Raw genomic sequence first — 18,137 nt, forward strand, 5'->3', positions numbered from 1 at the left:
TACTGGGATTTCAAATGGAAGTCCCCCTTTAAAAAAAAAAAATCTCTCAGCTGGACCTCCCTGGATAGTCTTTGTGAGTGACATGGAGCTGGGCATCCAGACAGGTAGGAACCAATCTCCACCTTGGAGCAAGGATCTATTCTTTCTAAGTCCTGTCTGCTGCTTCCTGCAGAACAATCCTAATGCTTTACTCCTGTTTCCTTATGGCTGCCAGTCCTCCAGGCCTGAAGCATGCAATACTTCCTTCATTACTGTTACTCTCTTACTGGTTTTGATCCCTGCATCCACAATGGGCATGGCCCCTGCCCTTCCAACAGACCCTGGTCTTCAGGACTTTTTCCTTCTTTTAAAGGAAGGAATCATTTACCAGGAACTTGCCCTTAACCTTAGGAATTCCTTGGGTAATAAAACTCCTAAGGAAGCTTAAGTAGTATGATTATAGTTAAAGGGAAGCTACAACTCATAAGCTTATGAGACTGGATGAATCATTCACTTTGCTTTCTATATTTAAGTGCACTTATTTGTACTCAACATGTCCAGGATGATTATATCTTATGAAGGAAAGACTTTATACATTTTTTCATTTCATTTTATTTTTCAGTTAACAAGTACTTATTTTCTCTTCCTTCCCTTCTTCCTCTTCCCTCATCTACAAGAGAAAAAAAAAAAAAACAAAGTCTTTATAACAAATATGCAAAGGATTCTGGGAAGATAGCGGAGTAGGTTGGTAAATTTCAAGCTCTCCCAATTTCCCCCACAAATAGAAGAAATTTGCACTTCCGGGCAAACATAGATTGGTGAAAAATGAAGAAGACTTGGGGCAGAACAGAGGTCCTCCAGATTTAACTTGAAAAGATGAAAGACCTATGTGTGTACATCTATTTAGTATATAAATATATGTCTACACATTTATATATAAATATATTTTTTCTTAAATGTACCTTGCCCTAATTAGGGGTGGTCAGGAGAATGAAAGGGATCTCCCTTTGGTATGCCTGTGTGTGTCTGTGTGTTTGTGTGTGTGTGTATATATCCTTTCTTAACTACAGCCTGCTTGGGGCAGGGGAGGGGGTAATAAAAGGAGGAAAAAAAACAATAAAGTAAATAAGGTGCACAGCAGAGAAAAGAGCAATTTTCAAAGAAGTAAAGAAAAGATAGACACAAATATAATTTCTTCTACTAATACATATACTTTCTTAAACTGGTATTTGTTGTTACAAATTTTGAATACTCCCTGATGTTTTGCTGGGCACATGATAATGTTCTTTGTTTTGTATTGCATTTCTGTTTTTCTTTTTACTTATTCTGTTTCTTCAAATAAAATAAATTTGAAAAACAAGCAAATAAATAAATAAAAGAACTAATTTTCGTGATCAAGCAAAATGGATTCTCCATTAGAACTTTGTAAACTTTACAGCTTTAGGCAAATATTACTATCATTACTATGCAGTATATGTTTCTGTACTCTTTTCTTCCTCTTCCACTAATCCTCTAAGATCTCACTCTAGGGAGCCTGGGGTATGAACCTGGGCTCTTGATAGCTAAGCCAGTGAACCAATGACTGGACTGTCAATCGTCACAATCCAAGGATCAGCTTGGCTAAATTCAGACTCGTCATTGGGTTGGCTAAAAAGTTATTAATTTCTGGCCAAAGCAAAATGAAGACCATTTACTATATATAATGCAGAGGGTTGTGACCTGTGCTAGTGAAAAAAGTTTTATGATTAAAGTCATTTATTTTGGAACTACTGAAATAAATATTCTTATAACATTCCCATGGTACTATTTCCATTTTACAGATGGAGTAGGTTACTCAGGAGGATGAAATAACTTGACCAAGATCATGCAATTCAATGGTGCTAGCAATAGTTGGCTTCTAGTTCAATGTGCTACCCACCAGAGCAGGGTTTTTCAGGTCATGGCCTTTTGGCCATTTTACCTTGCAAGCAGTTTATATTCATTTCCCAGTGTTCTTTCTTTGGGTGTAGCTGCTTCTGTCCATCCTTGATCAATTGAAACTGAATTAGCTCTCTTTATTGAAGAGATCCACTTCCATCAGAATACATCCTCAAACAGTATCGTTGTTGAGGTATATAATGATCTCCTGGTTCTGCTCATTTCACTTAGCATCAGTTCATGTAAGTCTCGCCAGTCCTCTCTGTATTCATCCTGCTGGTCATTCCTTACAGAACAATAATATTCCATAACATTCATATACCACAATTTACTCAACTATTCTCCAATTGATGGGCATCCATTCATTTTCTAGTTTCTAGCCACTACAAACAGGGCTGCCACAAACATTTTGGCACATACAGGTCCCTTTCCCTTCTTTAGTATCTCTTTGGGGTATAATTGGCCATTTTACCTTAATATACATAGAGAAGTGTGAAAGAGGGGAGAACTGGACTGGACTCATTTCTACACAAAATTGAATGGTCATTTCCCTTCTCTGAGCCTCAGTTTCCTTATCTTTAAAATGAATGAGTTGGGCTAGATAATGTTCCTTCAAATTTTAAAATCAACTGTACATTGCCTTACTTTAAAATATAAGGGAAAGAAAGGTTTCATTTGTATCCTAATAAAAGCCTGTAGTGAGGATGAGAAAAGCTGTCTCAGAACTTAGTTCTTTCTAAAGAAAGGAGATAGAAGGAAAGGAAAAAGATGAAGAAAGAGAAAAAGTTAATGGAAGATAAAAAAGATGAGATTATGGAAGGGGCATAGTATGGGTCCTCCATTTTTAGCTCAGTTGAGTTAGAACTCCAACTCTATGCCATAATTAGCTATTGTAGCTTTTTCCACATAGGCCCTAAGAGCAACCCTGCAACATCATATCATCGATATCAGCTAAATTAACATGGGAACAACCCTGATTCCTTTAGAAAGGCATTATTTAGGGGGCAGGAGAAGGGAGGAAAGTGAGTGTACAATCAGACTGGTGCCCAACAGGAACCATTTGTATACTATACAAATGTATACTTTATTCAGAGAAAAGGTGAGCTCACCTGTCTCCACCTTGTAATACTTAATAGGATGCTTTTCCAGGGACTGAGGCTGTGGCTGAAGTCCTTGTTCATTGGTCATTTCCCTTGTAGAATCCTGGAAAAGACTTCAATGCATGGTATCTGAGAAGACAACAAATTATCAATGCTCCTAAACAGATCCTTTGCTTTCTTCTAGAATTGTGTGGCTTTTTGTGGAACTGGTGATTTTTCTTATTTTCCAGGCTGCCAAAATCCTCTAAGTCTGGAGAATGGCAATATTCCCTCATTGAATGTTCTCAATGAACCCTTGCTATATGGATTCACAACATTGGACATGGTTATGGCACTCCCAATAGATTCTGTACCATGGCTTTTTGCTTCTTGTAGGAGTTGTACCAGCCCCTCTAACAATTTTTCAGGAATTCCCTAAATGGAGGAAAATTTAAGCAGCACAGTTAAATAGAACAAAGGATGAGCTTTCTGTCATACAGGAACTTTAAGCTAGACTGTGTAGATAAGAACCCCAAAAGTAGGTTGTGGTAGTGTGTACAGCCCAGAAATACCCAGCCTCTTGAGTTCTCTTTTCTTTAAAAAGAGTCTCTTTCTTTAAAAGTTCAAAATGAGACAGAGAAACAAATAAGACTTTTTTGTTAATTGTAAATATTTTAAAAACTATAAATAACAGGATTGTTTTTTCATACTTTTGCATTTTGATATTTATTTTTGTTGTTACTAACATTACAAGAAAAAAGAATTTTTAAAAAATATTACACATTGATAAATTTATTGCTTTATCATATTTCTGTAACCAGTGAAATTCGGTGTTTTACTACATAATTGTCAAATTCTCATTTGTCAATCATGTCAACAATATTTATAGACCTAAGCATCATATTTTAAGGACACTAATAAGTAGGCAGATATCCAAAAAAAGGCAACCAGGCTGGTGAAGCGCTAGAGATTCTGCTATATAATGATCAATTAAAGCAAGGGATCTTAAACTTTCTTGTGCCATGGACTCTTCTGAGCCTGGTAAAGCCTATGAACATATTCTCAGAATAATGTTATTAAATGCATAAAATAAAATATATAAGATTACACAGGAAGTGAATTACATTAAAATATATTTATCAAAATATTTTATGAAAAAGGTTTATGAGCTCCAGGTTAAAAACTCCTGGAGTTTAAAGAAAAAAGAGTATGTTAAATCTCAAGATGGGAAGATAGGAAGACTTCAGGGGAAGTTATTACAGATGATAACAGTTATCATCAATTACCTGGAAGGGAATAGAAGAAGGAGTAGATTCATTTTCGTTGGCCTCAAGGACAGAACTAGGACTGGTGTTTGAAAGTTACAGAGGAAAATTTAGGCTTGATGCAAGGAAAAACTTAAATATACTGTGTCTCAGAAGTTATTGTGCAGCTTTAAGCTCTAACAACATAGATTTTTAAAAATAAAATATTTTTTTAAACTAAGCTTTTAATAGTTTAAGGCTTCAAGAAGACTTTTGGGATACTCTGCTTATAGATGCACACAAGATTTTTCGATAGTTTACATTTTATTTACAATCTTTCTCTTTCTGACTTCATTGATGTGTTCAGTAACATCTCTTCTAGGTGGGAAATCTTTGTGTTTTTTGTGACTCTTCCTTGTCTTTCACTAATCAGTTAACAAGACCTGTTGGCTCCACTTCCACAATATGCCTTGCATCTGCTGCTGCCTCTTTATTTTGATTGCCATTAACCTAGTAACTCACTGGATTGCTACAACAATCTCTGAAATGATCTGGATTCCTCTCCCTCAAATTTATCCTTCATGACATCACCATGGATTTTTATTATGCGTACATTTATTTATATCACTATTATGTTCAAAAAATCATCCACTGGCTCTTCAATCAGAGCCTGATCTAAAATCAGCTTCGAGGAATTTCTTCAAATTCTTCAGCTTGGCATCCTAGGCCCTGCCCACTATGACAACACCTTGCCTTTTGGGGCTTATTTCATCTAAATACTGTCAGTATATCCTAGTGTGCAGATCCTTACACATTTTCCTTGTCTCTGTTCCTATGTTCACACTGCTCCTATGACTGAAATTCCCCTCCCACCCCTTCCTGTCTGTGGAACTAAACTCCCACCTATATTTTAAAACAATTCAGACATCACTTGCTTCAGACTCTCTTCCCAATTTCCCACCTCCTAGCCACTACCACTTATCCCCCAGATAGCACATGGGTCTTCTCTCATATTCTTGTTTTGTCTTATATTGCACTGCAGTTATTTGTGTATAGACTTTTTCCCGAGTTTAAATCTGACCTTAGACACTTACTAGCTGTGTAATCCTGAGCAAGTCACTTACTTAACTCTGTGTGCCTCAGTTTCTTCATGTGTAAAATGAGCTAGAGAAAGAAATGGCAAACCACTTCTGCCAAGAGAACTCCAAACGGGATCACGAAGAATCAGACATGACAGAAACTATTGAACAACCAACGAAAACTTGTTTGTGTATGTATAAACTGCTTCCCCCAACACACGCTGTCCTTCTGAGGGCTGTGCCCACGGATCTCATGCAAGCTGGGTACAGGGCACACAAGCACAGCTAGTGCTAATGAACATTCATTAAATGGAATTATTTTCCTTGTGAGAGGTGACCTGGCCTCACAACAGTCTTGCTGTGAAACTAGAAGATTCTGGGTAAGAATTTGAGGAAAAAGGCAATCAAGTTCCATCTCACCTTCAACAAATTATACAAGAGAAGGAGCTGAGAACTGGAACAGGAATAAATCAACAGTGACACAGTGGAGGCAAAAAGGCTGTGTCTAGGATCACATAACTAATAAAAATCTGAGGCAGAGATTTGAACTCAGGTCATCCTGATTCCAAGACTAGTGCTCTTTCCCCATACCATCTAGCTGCCTGCGTACAAGCTACTCAAGTCTCCTATTTGAAGTGTCTCCCCCAAAAATTTTTTTGGGAGGCAGAGTTTTACAAATATTTCTTTGCCAGACTTAAAGAGAAAGTACACTTAACTGCCTCTATTTGATATGTTTTTTCAGAGGCTGTGGCTGACTTCCTTTGTCCTTGTCCTAATGCTTCACATCTAAATAATTAAATGTAATGTTCAGGTTAGCTTTCTTGGAAGTCCTTCAGACAGGCCTTGGTCTTTAGGTGGAGAAGTGATGAAGGCAGGAGAGCCACCATGAGACTGGTCAAAAATGGAATTTCTCATTTCCAGTCCTTTTCAGCCCTTATCTACCTTAGTACAATTACATCATTACAGCATACTGAATATGTTTGAACTAGAGAATGATTACATCATCATACTAAGTACTAAGTATATATGTGAACTAGAGAACCATCATTTCATCAATTCCACTGAGTTAACACCTTATTTTAAATATACTTTTCCAGAGTTCCAGCCTTCTACAACTAAACATATGTATATTTACACTGAAGTGATCCTTTACTTTCTCCCAAGTTTCTAAGCAAATGTCTCCCAATTCCAATTGGATGCCAAGTCCTCCACATCTGGAGTGCACCTTCATCACAATTATCCTTGTCCTCCATGACTACTTGGCTCTTGTAGCTATACGAAGTATAATCAGGTACTTCTAGCAGATTCTGCCCTGTGGATTTCTTTTTCTTACAGAGAAAGCAGTCATACATGAGGAAATTACCCTCATAAGTAGTCCTTGGGAATGCTGAACACATGGAAGCTATAAGAGAGAAACAAATAATGTTAAGCCATGTATTACACTTGGGTAATCATAGCCATGTCTTTTTTTTAAAGTGTATTTATTTAAAACTTAGATACAAAATATAAAAAGAAAAAAATTGTTATGTGCACAGCAGACCCTGAGAGAATTCAAAATAAGAAAAAATAAATTTCTACTTCAAGAAAGTGTATATAATAAATGCTACACACTGTATTCCAAACTGTCCATCTTTTCTTTGTTTCTCTGTAGGTTTTCTTTTGTTCTCTGCTGTGCACTTTTTACTTTATTCTTTTTTTCTCTTTTCTTCCCCCAAACAGGCTATAGTTAAACATAGATATATTTATATATACATACATAAATACAAATATATGTGCACATACATACATATGTATATACAGATACAGATATATACATATGTACACACATATATTTTCCTCTTTCTTTGAAGATGGATAATATTATCATTCTTAGATCGGAGTCTTTCTATATTTTTTAATATCCACTAACTCATCACCAAATCCATGTCTGAGGAAGGGTGGAGGGTTGAAAGATCCTACTACTGAAATGATTAGCTACTCTGAGCATAGGCCATAAAGAGAGAAGGCCCAGTGTGGCCCTATATCCCGATATTACTCCAATTCTCTGGGCATGAGAGTCAGTGCTGGGTTTATAGTTCATATGCCCAAAATCCAGATTCAAAGGTTATAGGTTAGGTCTATGTGAATGATCCGTTAGTACTTGGCTTTTCAAAGCTCTTTTTTATCAGTAAAGTTTTTAGGATTTGAAGGAATTCCTTGTATCTTTTTTTATTTATGTAACCAATATTTATTAGGCTACTGTGTTGGCCTCTTTCTACATTTCCTCTCCAAGCAGAACCAAATCCTGGAACACAATCTCAATCTTAATCCTCATACTCTAAATCCCAATTTCTTAGACTGTAGGTTGTGACCCCATCTCAGGTCTCATAATTGAATGTGGGGGTTGCAAAATTATGGTATATTATCCATAAATATTTGATTTGTTTATCTATTTTATATATCTATATACCTGGGTTCATGTAAAAATTTCTCAGGCAAAAATGGGTCATAAGTAGAAAAAGTTCAATAAGCTCTACTTCTTGAATACTCAAGATACAAAATGGGTCATCCCAAACTCTTATCCAAACCACATTCAAAGATCGGAGGGCATCCTGCCCAGAACAATTTCTGAGTTTCTGTTCACAGACTAAATCTTCCCAAATAATTCTTACTTTACTTGAAAAGACTGAAATCATACAAATGAAGTTCCCTCAACTCCCCTCCTCCAGATTTTAATATCAATACTCTCCTTGCCTTTTTTATCTTCTTACTAAAACTGAGCCCTCTATCTATATCCTTGTTCTTCCCCTTTCTCTCCCTCATCTAGGACCTCATTTCAGCAATCATTCCTATTGTCTCATGTATCTTCAATTTCTTTCTTATCATTGGCTTCTTTTTAACTGCCCACAAACATGTTCAGGCATCTCTTATTCTAAGAAAAAGAACAAAACCAAAAACCTTTCTTTTGACTCACTCTCTTTTCTCTTCACTACCATATATTTTGAAAAAGTTATTAACACCCAATGTCTCCAATACTCAATAATTTACTCTATCCTAAAACACTTGCACTTTTGTTTCATTTCCACTGTACTGAAGCTGTTCTCTTCAAAATCACTAGTTACTTTCTCAGTACTATCTCCAATGGCATTTTTCTCTTTCCTTTTCTTTCTCCTTATGACACTTACTACCCGTTCCTCTGGAGTATTTTCTCTTCCCTTCTTCTGGGTGTCTTATCTCTAACTTCTCCTTTTCTGGTTCGTTCCTTGCCTCTTTATCCTCTTTCAAATTCCTTAAAGGGCGTGTCCCCCAAGTTTCGGCCCCCTACTACTCTTTTCTCTCCCTTCACAATCATACCTACACCTACAACATCAGCTATAGCTAATACAAAGGTGACTCCCAAGTCTCTCTCTTTAATCTTGGTGTCTCCTTTCTTTTCTTTTCTTTTTTTCTTTTTAAATAGCCTTTTATTTTCAAAATAACATGCAAAGATAGTTTTCAATATCTACCCTTGCAAAACCTTATGTTCTGAATTGCTCTCCCTTCCCTCCCCTTCAACCCTCTCCCCTAGACAGCAACTAATTCAGTATAGGTTAAACATGTGCAATTCTTCTAAACATATTTCCACATTTATCAAGCTGCACAAGAAAAATCAGATCAAAAATGAGGGAAAAATAAGAAAGAAAAAAAAAAAAGAAAGCAAAAAGCAAGCAAACAACAAGAAGATGAAAATGCTATGTTATGATCCATATCTAGTCCCCACAGTTCTCTTGCTAGGTGCAGATGGCTCTCTCCATCACAAGATCATTAGAATTGGCCTGAATCACTTCATTGTTGAAAAGAGCCAAATCTATCACAGTTGATCATTATATAATCTTGTACAATGATCTCCTGGTTCTACTCACTTCACTTAGCATCACTTCATATAATTCTCTCTAGGCCTCTCTGAAATCATCCTGCTGGTCGTTTCTTATAGAACAATACTATTCCATAACATTCATATACCACAATTCATTCAGCCATTTTCCAATTGATGGGCATCCACTCAGTTTCCAGTTTCTAGCCACTACAAAATGGGCTGCCACAAACATTTTTGTACACGTAGATCCCTTTCTCTTTGAGATTCAGTGTTTCTCCTTTCAAGTCCCAGAAATGAAACTGTTAACAGGACATTTCTATTTGGGTGTCCTTAGCAGCACCTCAAACTTACCAGATGTGAAACCAAAGTTTTTCCTCTAAATCTCTTCCCTTACTTTTGATTCTACTTACTGGCAGTAACATTCGTTCAATCTCTCTTATTTGAAAATTGCTCTTTTTTCTCTTATTCCCAGCTGGTTACTTAAACCTATTGATTCTACCCCAGCAATATATCTTATATCCTTCTCCTCTTTGTTCTCACAACCACTACCCTGATATAGCTTCAGTAATCTGAATTATTTCAATAGATAACATAGTTTTCATTCTTTTCCTTTTCTAATTCATTCTTTAAGCTCAGGTCAAACTAATCTACCTTATGCAAAGATTTGTTCATGTCACTAAAGAATTCTCCATGACTCCCAAATATTAAGTAAAATTCACATTTCTTTGCCAGGCCAAGACATTCCACGATTTGATGCCACCTGATCTTTCCGGCCTTGTCACATGCCAAACTGCCTCACTATCCTTTGAACACTCCCTACACACTCATCTTCTTTCCTGGACATCAGGACCAAGATTAACATTTGCTTAACATTTCTACCAGCATCTGAAATTCAGCATGTATAATACTGAACTCTTTACTTTGAATCCTCAGCATATTCCTTCCTTCACATTTTCCTATTCTGTGTTCTCCTAGGAACCCATGCTGGAATCCTCAGTCCTTAATGATTCTTTATTCTTTATTTCCATTTCCAATCAGTTGCTCACTTATTGACATTAACTCTTAAATGGGTCCCTTTTTTTCCAGCTACAATTTCAAACTCATCATCACTGATCAGAGTTAATGTAATAGTTTCCTAAATGGCTTCCCTGTCTCTACTATCTCCTTCTCCAATCCTTTCTTCATATAGTTGCCAAAATAATCTTCCTAAGGAATAGATCTAAAGAATAGCTCCAAATTGGCTAAAATACAGTTTTTAGCTTTATTTTCTAAGTTCTTCCCAGTGTAGTTCCAACTTACTTTTCCAGACTTATTTGCACATTCTTTATTTACCCTTATATATTCTACAGTCAAACCAAACTGGACCATTATTCCCTGAAATCAGCACCTATTGTTCTTGTGCAACATGCTAAATGTGGAAATAACTTTAAAGAACTGCACATATTTAACCTATATTGGATTACTTGCTATCTAGGGAAGGGGAGAGGTGAGGGAAGAAGGAGAAAAATATGGAGCAAGGTTACTATCTTTGCACGTATTTTCAAAAATAAAAATTAATTTTTAAAAATTTTTATTAAAGATTTTAATTTTCAAAACACATACATGGATGATTCTTCAACACTGACCCTTATAAAACTTTGTGTTCCAAATTTACCCCTCCCCCATCCCCTAGATGGCAAGTAACCTAATATATGTTAAACATGGTAAAATGTTAAATCCAATATATGTATGCATATTTATACAATTATCTTATTGCACAAGAAAAATCAGATCAAAAAGGAAAAAAAAAGAGAAAGAAAACAAAATATAAGCAAACAACCACAAAAAGAGTGAAAATGTTATGTTGTGGTCCACACTCAGTTCCCAGGGTCCTTTTTCTGGGTGTAGATGGCTCTCTCTCTCTCTCTTTTTTAATTAATTAAATATATTTATTATTTATATTAATTATATAAATTATAAATATAATTAAATACTTAAATACTTAAAGATTTTTATTTACAAAACATATATATGGGTAATTTTTCAACATTGATCCTTGCAAAACCTTGTGTTCCAAAATTTCCCCTCCTTTCCTCTCTCCTCCCGTAGATGGCAGATAATCCAATACATGGTAATATTAAAATATATGTTAAATCCAATATATTTACATAGTTACCTTGCTGCACAAAAAAAAAAAAAAAAAAAAACGGATCAAGAAAGAAAAAAAGAACTGAGAAAGACAACAAAATGGAAGCAAGCAACAACAAAAAGAGTGAAAATGCTATGTTGTGATCCATACTCAGTTCCCACAGTTCTCTCTGGGTATAGATGGCTCTCTTCATCACAAGATCATTGGAACTGATCTAAATCATCTCATCACTGAAGAGCGTGACATCCATCAGAATCGATCATGGTATAGTTTTGTTATCATATACAACATAACTGAATTTAAAAAAAAATTGTCAACTGTCTCTCTACCTAAAATTTTCTAGAATACAACAGTTAGACAAATCTAACTGTTCTTTTCCCCCCAATGACACTTCTCTTTGTGTCAAAGGATTTGATGTACAACTGTGATACACTCGGCTCTTTTCAACAAAGTGATTCTGGTCAATTCTAATACACTTGTGATGGAGAGAGCCATTTGCACCCAGAGAGAGAACTATGGGGGGACTGAGTGTGATTCATAACATAGCATTTTCATGCTTTTTGTTTGTTTGCATTTTATTTTTTCTCTTTTTTTTTTTTCTGGTATGATTTGATTTTCCTTGTGCAGCAAGATAATTGTATAAATATGTATGCATATATTGGATTTAACATATATTTCTACCATATTTACCATATATTGGACTACTTGCCATCTAGGGGAAGGGTTGGAGAAAGGGGGGGAAATTTCAACACAAGGTTTTGCAAAGGTTAATATTGAAGAAATTAAAAAATAAAAAAAAATTTTTCATAAGGGCAAAAAAAAAAGATTTAGCCATTAGATCACTGTTGAACTTTAAGAAAGCAATTTCAGTAGACTTAGGAGAACAGGAGAAATGGGTTAAGGAGTGAGGAGGCAGTGAGAAAATACAAGACTAAAGAGCAATCTAAAATAAAATGAAAATCTAAAGTAAAGAGAAAAAAGTAATCTAATAATTTAAGGGCACAAAGGATGAATGGTATAAGTCCTCGTAAGATGACAGTTCGAGGGAATGGCAAGTTTGAATGAGTTTCTTACTTTCATTCACTGATGAAAATCTTTAAAGTCAAATCAAATTCTGCTTCTTCCATAGATTTCTTACTTCAGTTGGCAACAACTACTTTTCCTTCAGGTTTTATATGGCACTTTCTCATGCACCTCAGTTATCTCTTTATGCATGTCCTCCTGTTAAACTGCAAGGTCCAGGAAGGTAATGACCTTATCCAAATTTTATCTTTTTCAGTATCTAGCACAATACTCTTCACAAAATGGATGGTTAATTTTTGTTAAACGTTTCAACCGAATGACCAGAATGTGAAGTATATGCAAGCTTAAGATACAAGAGTGACCTCCAGAAGAATACTGGAGGTATTTTTTTTTTTTTGCCAAGTACTAAAAAGTTCATCTTTTTTTAAGCTACCATCGAACAAACAAATGTTATTCATGGAACAACTGAGCTGAAACAGAAATCTCATTTTGTTTGATCAACTGTTTTGAATTGTTTATGTGTATCCCTAATGACTAAGCTATTCAGCTATACTGAAATATAACTCCTAATGCCATTAAGGAAACAGGTCCATAGGGTCAACCATACTATGCTAATTCATGTAAAACTCTTGAAATGGCATTGCAGGGCTGATTCAATTTAGAGTCTCTTATAGAGAAGGGAACCATCTGCCATTTGGGAATGCTCAGCAATATGTCCGATGGGATACATGACTTGTGACCAAAATCAGGGAAAAGAAAAAGCTTACCTGTCACCTAGATCTTGAGAATTCAGCTGGAGTCACTTGTACCTTCTTCTGGTCTATCTACTCTAGATGTTCCCAACCTTCAGGACTAGGCATCTGTATAAAGAATAGCCAAAGACTTTGTAGCAAAAACCCCATTAGCTCTGAGGACTGGCTGGCTGTTTCCTTAGAACCACATTGGGTGATCTTTTCCTATTCTCTCGTGGCTGACAGATTTTCTATGAAAGGAACAAGGCAATGGTTCCTTATCCATCATGGTAACTCTCTCAGATTTAGAGATCAATATGCACCTATAGGGATATTCTGCATGGCCCAGTATTTGCACTCTATTTGCCTCCTATGGATGCTTCATTCTTGTAGAAAAAGAGTCATACACAAAGAAAATGATTTTATAATAAGTTCCAAAGGCATTTTGTCTCCTGGAGGATGATGCAGAAAGCAGTTAGTGAGGAAAACCTGGAACCCTAAAGGTAGAATCAAAGAAATATTGAATCTTATGGTTGAAAGACCAAGGTAGGATAGTATCTAGAGAAAGGGTGGGAACTCTGAAGGGGGAAGAAGAGCTGACATAACCAAGGTCTGGTCCAAATGAAATAAAGGTGATAAATGAGGTATATTCTGATTCCCTAGCTTATCTTGCTTGTTCCATTCTCAAGATCTCCAAACACAACCTGGGCACCAAAACTGTTAACTATTTGCTAACTTATGAGTGGCAAAGCTACTTATGGTGCCAGAAATTTGGACAAGAGACCATTCTTTAATTTTTAAATCTATGAAAGTGAATGAAGTGAATTGTGAAAGCTGTCTCAAGATGGAGACAGTGTTCTAGAGACTGAGCGAAGGTAGGCTGTGCTCCAGAGCCAGGTTTCTTTCTCCAGAAATCCTATAGTTTACAAGGATTGGGATCTTTTCTTTGAGAGACTGTTATAGGGAGTGTTAGCCCAGGCCCCTATATAATTCTTGTCTGTTAACTGGGCCTTTCCTCTCCTTGCTTGTTTGTGGGGAAGGAGATGCCCTTTCTTGAGAGATCATAAAATTCCTTTCTGCCCTTGCCTTGAGAAATCTCCTTAATTTATCTGATGTATTTGAGCCAAAGGTCTTGTCCCACACAAAAGGGAAAAAAACCATAAGCATTAACTTTGTGCAAGGCAATTCTTATAGACTAAGAACCAGGGCATCCGAGGACTAAATTGTAATAATCCTTTACATTACATATCCCTTTACAATTTAAATATCAATTTTGGGGCTTGAGGGTCTTTCTGGGGTTTTTCCCAATCTTTTTTGATAATTGTCCCAAGATTTAAATTTTTACTGTTGGAAACAAATCCTCAACCTTTAAACATAGAATCCGACAAACTTTGAACTCTGCATATGTTAAAAAAAATTTCTGTTTAAACTCTCCGTTTAAAGTAGAAAACAATCTACTTTCAATAAGTCATTTGCTCGATGCCTGAAGGTTCAGCTTCTGGCCTGAATGTTTGTTTGTTGCCAGAGGCAGCAGAGGTTGGGCGGGCCTGAACCAGGTATGTAAACTCTTAGACAAAGGCTGTCCTGTGGCAGACAGAGCTGGTTTGTGTTGCCTGGGAATTGGACACTGCACTGAATTCCCAACATTTCCTCCTTGTCAAGCACCATAGGAGGCTCGGAAGACCTGGGACTATGAGCTGAGGATCGACAGGGGGAGCCCTAGTTGTCAGAGGCATTGATTGGACCCGTGCCCAAGAGCCCTCGCCGACATCGTCAGGGGCAATGACATTCTGGTCTTGCATACCAGCGCAGGCGCAATTAAGAAAACTGTCTCCCCTCCCCCCATCAGCTTGCAGTTCCTGGGGGCTCACATGACCTTCCTCAACCCTCGGCCCCTCTACCCCACCAAGCAAATACTGCGCTAGAACACTTCTTTGTCGTGCTTTGTCTTCTTATTCCCGAGATCAAAGAATTGGGAAAGGAAAAGAAAGCAGAAGAGAGAAGTAAAACCAGGCCTCCGACGGCTAAATCTAAGGAGAATCTGCCTAGCAACACATCACCTGACCTTAAGGAGGGCAGGCATTGGTTGTCCCCTGAGGGAGGTGGCCTACCTCCTTCCCAACTCCCTACCTTTCCGCCTTCTACTCCTTCCCCTTCCCTGAATTCCCTGCTCTGGCTTCACTCCCGCTCTCGTGAAGACACGGGGTTTCCTTCGCGGGTCCAGGGGACGCATTAGTATTTCCCACTCCTCCCCGCCTGCTCCGCCCCCTTCACCTACCGCGTCCCCCTCCTGCAGCAAAGCACTTAATCTCAGAGGGCTAAGGAACCAAAAGAATTAAAGTAGCCACGCGTCCAAGTCTCTCCCCTACCCCCAACTCCCGCTCAAGCTCTGCCCACCCTGGCTAGACACTTACCATGCTGTTCATTGGTCCCTGAGAACGTCAGTCACTCGGTCGCCCGTCCCCTCCCGGGCTCTGCTGCTCCCCCCCAGTCCCAATTCCGCGGCTCCAAGTGTGGGTGTGTCTAAAGTGCAGTCAGCGTGCCTAGAACCTCTCGGCTGCTAGGGTCGGAAGAGGTGCGTAGTTCTGTCTCTTCGGAATGGCCAGGCCTGGCTGCCCAGCCAACCTGAGCCTGAGGCAGCTCCCCTCCCTCTTCGCCCGGTGCAGCCTGTCTCTCCTGCGCCCTTCCCCCCCTCCTCCGCTGCTTCCTTGGGTTAGTGTAGAACACACTTTTTTTTCCTTTGCAGTTTTTACAAACGTTATTTAAGGAATTCATCTAGCACAACGCAAATAAAAGAAAAATTACAATACTATGAAGAAAAATTTAAATCATATTCTCAGAAATTCATGCAAACACCAAAATTCAACGTTGTCCTTATTAATTTAAAAAACCAAAAGCTTGGAATTACATATTCCTAATGGGATACTAATCAAAATATATACACAATATCGAGCGTCTTTCTTAAAACCGCAGGCATACAGGGCTGCTGATTTGTCTTTATTAAAAAAAAAAAAAGCTCTCCTAAACATTAGTCTCAAGGCTTTATATGATGTAGTATAAGGGCAACATTGAATATATCAAAAGTGAAACCGCTTATAACACCAAGTGCTGGAGCTCCACAGCTTTTACCCTCCCCCATCCCCAAGAGCTTGAGTCCCGAGGTGAGAGTGAAGAAGCTTTGTGCAGCAAAGGCTAGTCCTAGGCACCAGGTAACTTGTCTTTTAAGCCCTTTCTAGTCGCGTTTAGACACTTGTCAAATTAGTCTCATCTGACCCACAAAATTTCTGCTGGAGAATAACAGTATCTCTATCTCAAGTTAACTGGTCCAAATCTACTTCAGAAGGCCTGTGATTTCGTAACTTCCTTCACTTCCATGGATTGCAAAACTTTTCATAGCCATAATAATAGTTTATTGAATTGCTGGTCGCTAACCCTTGCAGGGATGAGATCTCTTCCTAAATATTTAGCCAGGCTGGATGGCTATAAAAGATTTCCTTCTGATGTCTAATCATATATGGCATGAAGGTGATCCTGTTTCATAACTTTGGCATTATCCTCTACAACTCACTTTCCACCCTATATTACAATCACTTGCCAAATCTTGCCATTTTTACTTCTAACTTGACTTGAATCTGACCTTTTTTCCCTCTACTCAGCTAGCATTTTAGTAGACTATTTCAATAGCCCTTAATTGGTCTCTTGCCTCAATCTTTTTCTTGTTCCAGTTCATCCAACACACCGCTAACAGTTGCCTTAAATATAGATCTGACCATGTCACTTTCCTACTGAATTAACTAAAACATCAACACTTCCCTTTAGCTTTTAAGGCCTTTCACAATCTAGCTTCACTTTATATATTCATTATATATATTACCCCTGCCATACTTTGTGATCCAAAAATTTAGGATGTATGTCAGATTATGCCTTGCTTTCCTCCTTTTTATCACAAACTACAAGTTGTAGTAGTCACTTTCCCCCAAGATTCCTTTCTATCATTTCTACCCTAGCAATCAGTTCTTTCTTTTGATCAGTATCAGATGAAAAGAGACATTCCTCTCACTTCTTCCACTTTTGGAAAACTGAAATAAAACAAAAGAAATTAGTTACTCTGCTTTGGGAAGAGGGCAAGATCTCCCAGATACTCAAATAACTAAAGTCCCCTAGAACTTGTATATCATTGCCTGTGTGCAAAAAAGATCTGCTTCCCAGATTCCTCATCTATTTCCTCTCTCTGTCTAGATGGACTATCTTATACTCCCGATGATAACATCAACCTTCTTTCTGCTTCCAGTATCCTTCAACTAAAACTCAGTAAATCCCTTACACAGGTACAAAAGATTTATATCTGCATTCTCTCTGGAACCAGTTTTTGTTGTTGTTGTTGAATATATAGCTGCACTCAAATATCTTGGGTTTTGTTAGAAACTTGGTTATATATAAGTCAGAACATCAGCTATGAGAAGGCATGGCAAAAGATAAAGTAGGATGTAAATGATAGAGGGTGTGGGAGGGGAAGAAGGGTCAAAAATTCAATATGAAGTGTGTGTGTATGTGCATGTGTGTGTGTGATCTGAATGAATATGTGGTATTTGTTGTCTGAGCACAGGGAATTCTAGAGTTGTAGTGTAAAGCCTATGAGGAAGGAACTATGAAAAGGCTCTCAATGTTGTTTATGATTGAAGCTTTCAAATCCTGGGCAGGATGAGTAAAGCCACAAATGTGGTGGTCCTGGGATCAGTTTGGGTTTTTAAAAATTCCCAAACCCTTCCTCCTCCCCAACACTTCAAGCCATATAATAGTATCAATATTTTCTCACAGAGCACCTACTGACATTGTCCAGAGCTCCTCAAGTTGTGAGGAACAAAGTTTTTTAAGGGATATAAAGAATCTTTTAAGGAATATAAAGAGTCAAGGAGACAAAAAATCCAATCTTCAATTCATTGGAAGATGTTCAAATCTTAGAACTTTAGTGCTCCTGAGTAGGTTTCTATCCGCTCTGATGATTTTTTTATTTTATTTTTTTAATTGAAGCTTTTTATTTTCAAAACATATGTAAGGATAATTTTTCACCATTGACTTTGCAAAACCTTGAGTTATAATTTCCTTCCCTTTCCCTCCCCTT

General features: G+C 37.5%; 1 long non-coding RNA gene across 3 annotated transcripts; it reads right to left on the minus strand.

Moving 5' to 3' along the window:
• Nucleotides 1-567: 567 nt before the first annotated feature.
• Nucleotides 568-16,007, minus strand: LOC127542608 (uncharacterized). 3 transcript variants are annotated; one of them, XR_007948765.1, is made up of 5 exons: nucleotides 15,430-16,007; nucleotides 13,052-13,144; nucleotides 3,006-3,125; nucleotides 1,940-2,182; nucleotides 568-649 (listed from the first exon to the last, which is right to left on the minus strand). It is a non-coding gene; the product is annotated as an uncharacterized LOC127542608 (long non-coding RNA). The 3 variants fall into 3 exon arrangements; XR_007948763.1 differs by lacking the exon at nucleotides 15,430-16,007 and adding an exon at nucleotides 15,294-15,399 and having other exon boundaries at nucleotides 3,006-3,099; XR_007948762.1 differs by lacking the exon at nucleotides 15,430-16,007 and adding an exon at nucleotides 15,294-15,399.
• Nucleotides 16,008-18,137: the final 2,130 nt, after the last annotated feature.

Source organism: Antechinus flavipes, chromosome 1 (assembly GCF_016432865.1).
Source record: "Antechinus flavipes isolate AdamAnt ecotype Samford, QLD, Australia chromosome 1, AdamAnt_v2, whole genome shotgun sequence".
Taxonomy (NCBI): domain Eukaryota; kingdom Metazoa; phylum Chordata; class Mammalia; order Dasyuromorphia; family Dasyuridae; genus Antechinus; species Antechinus flavipes.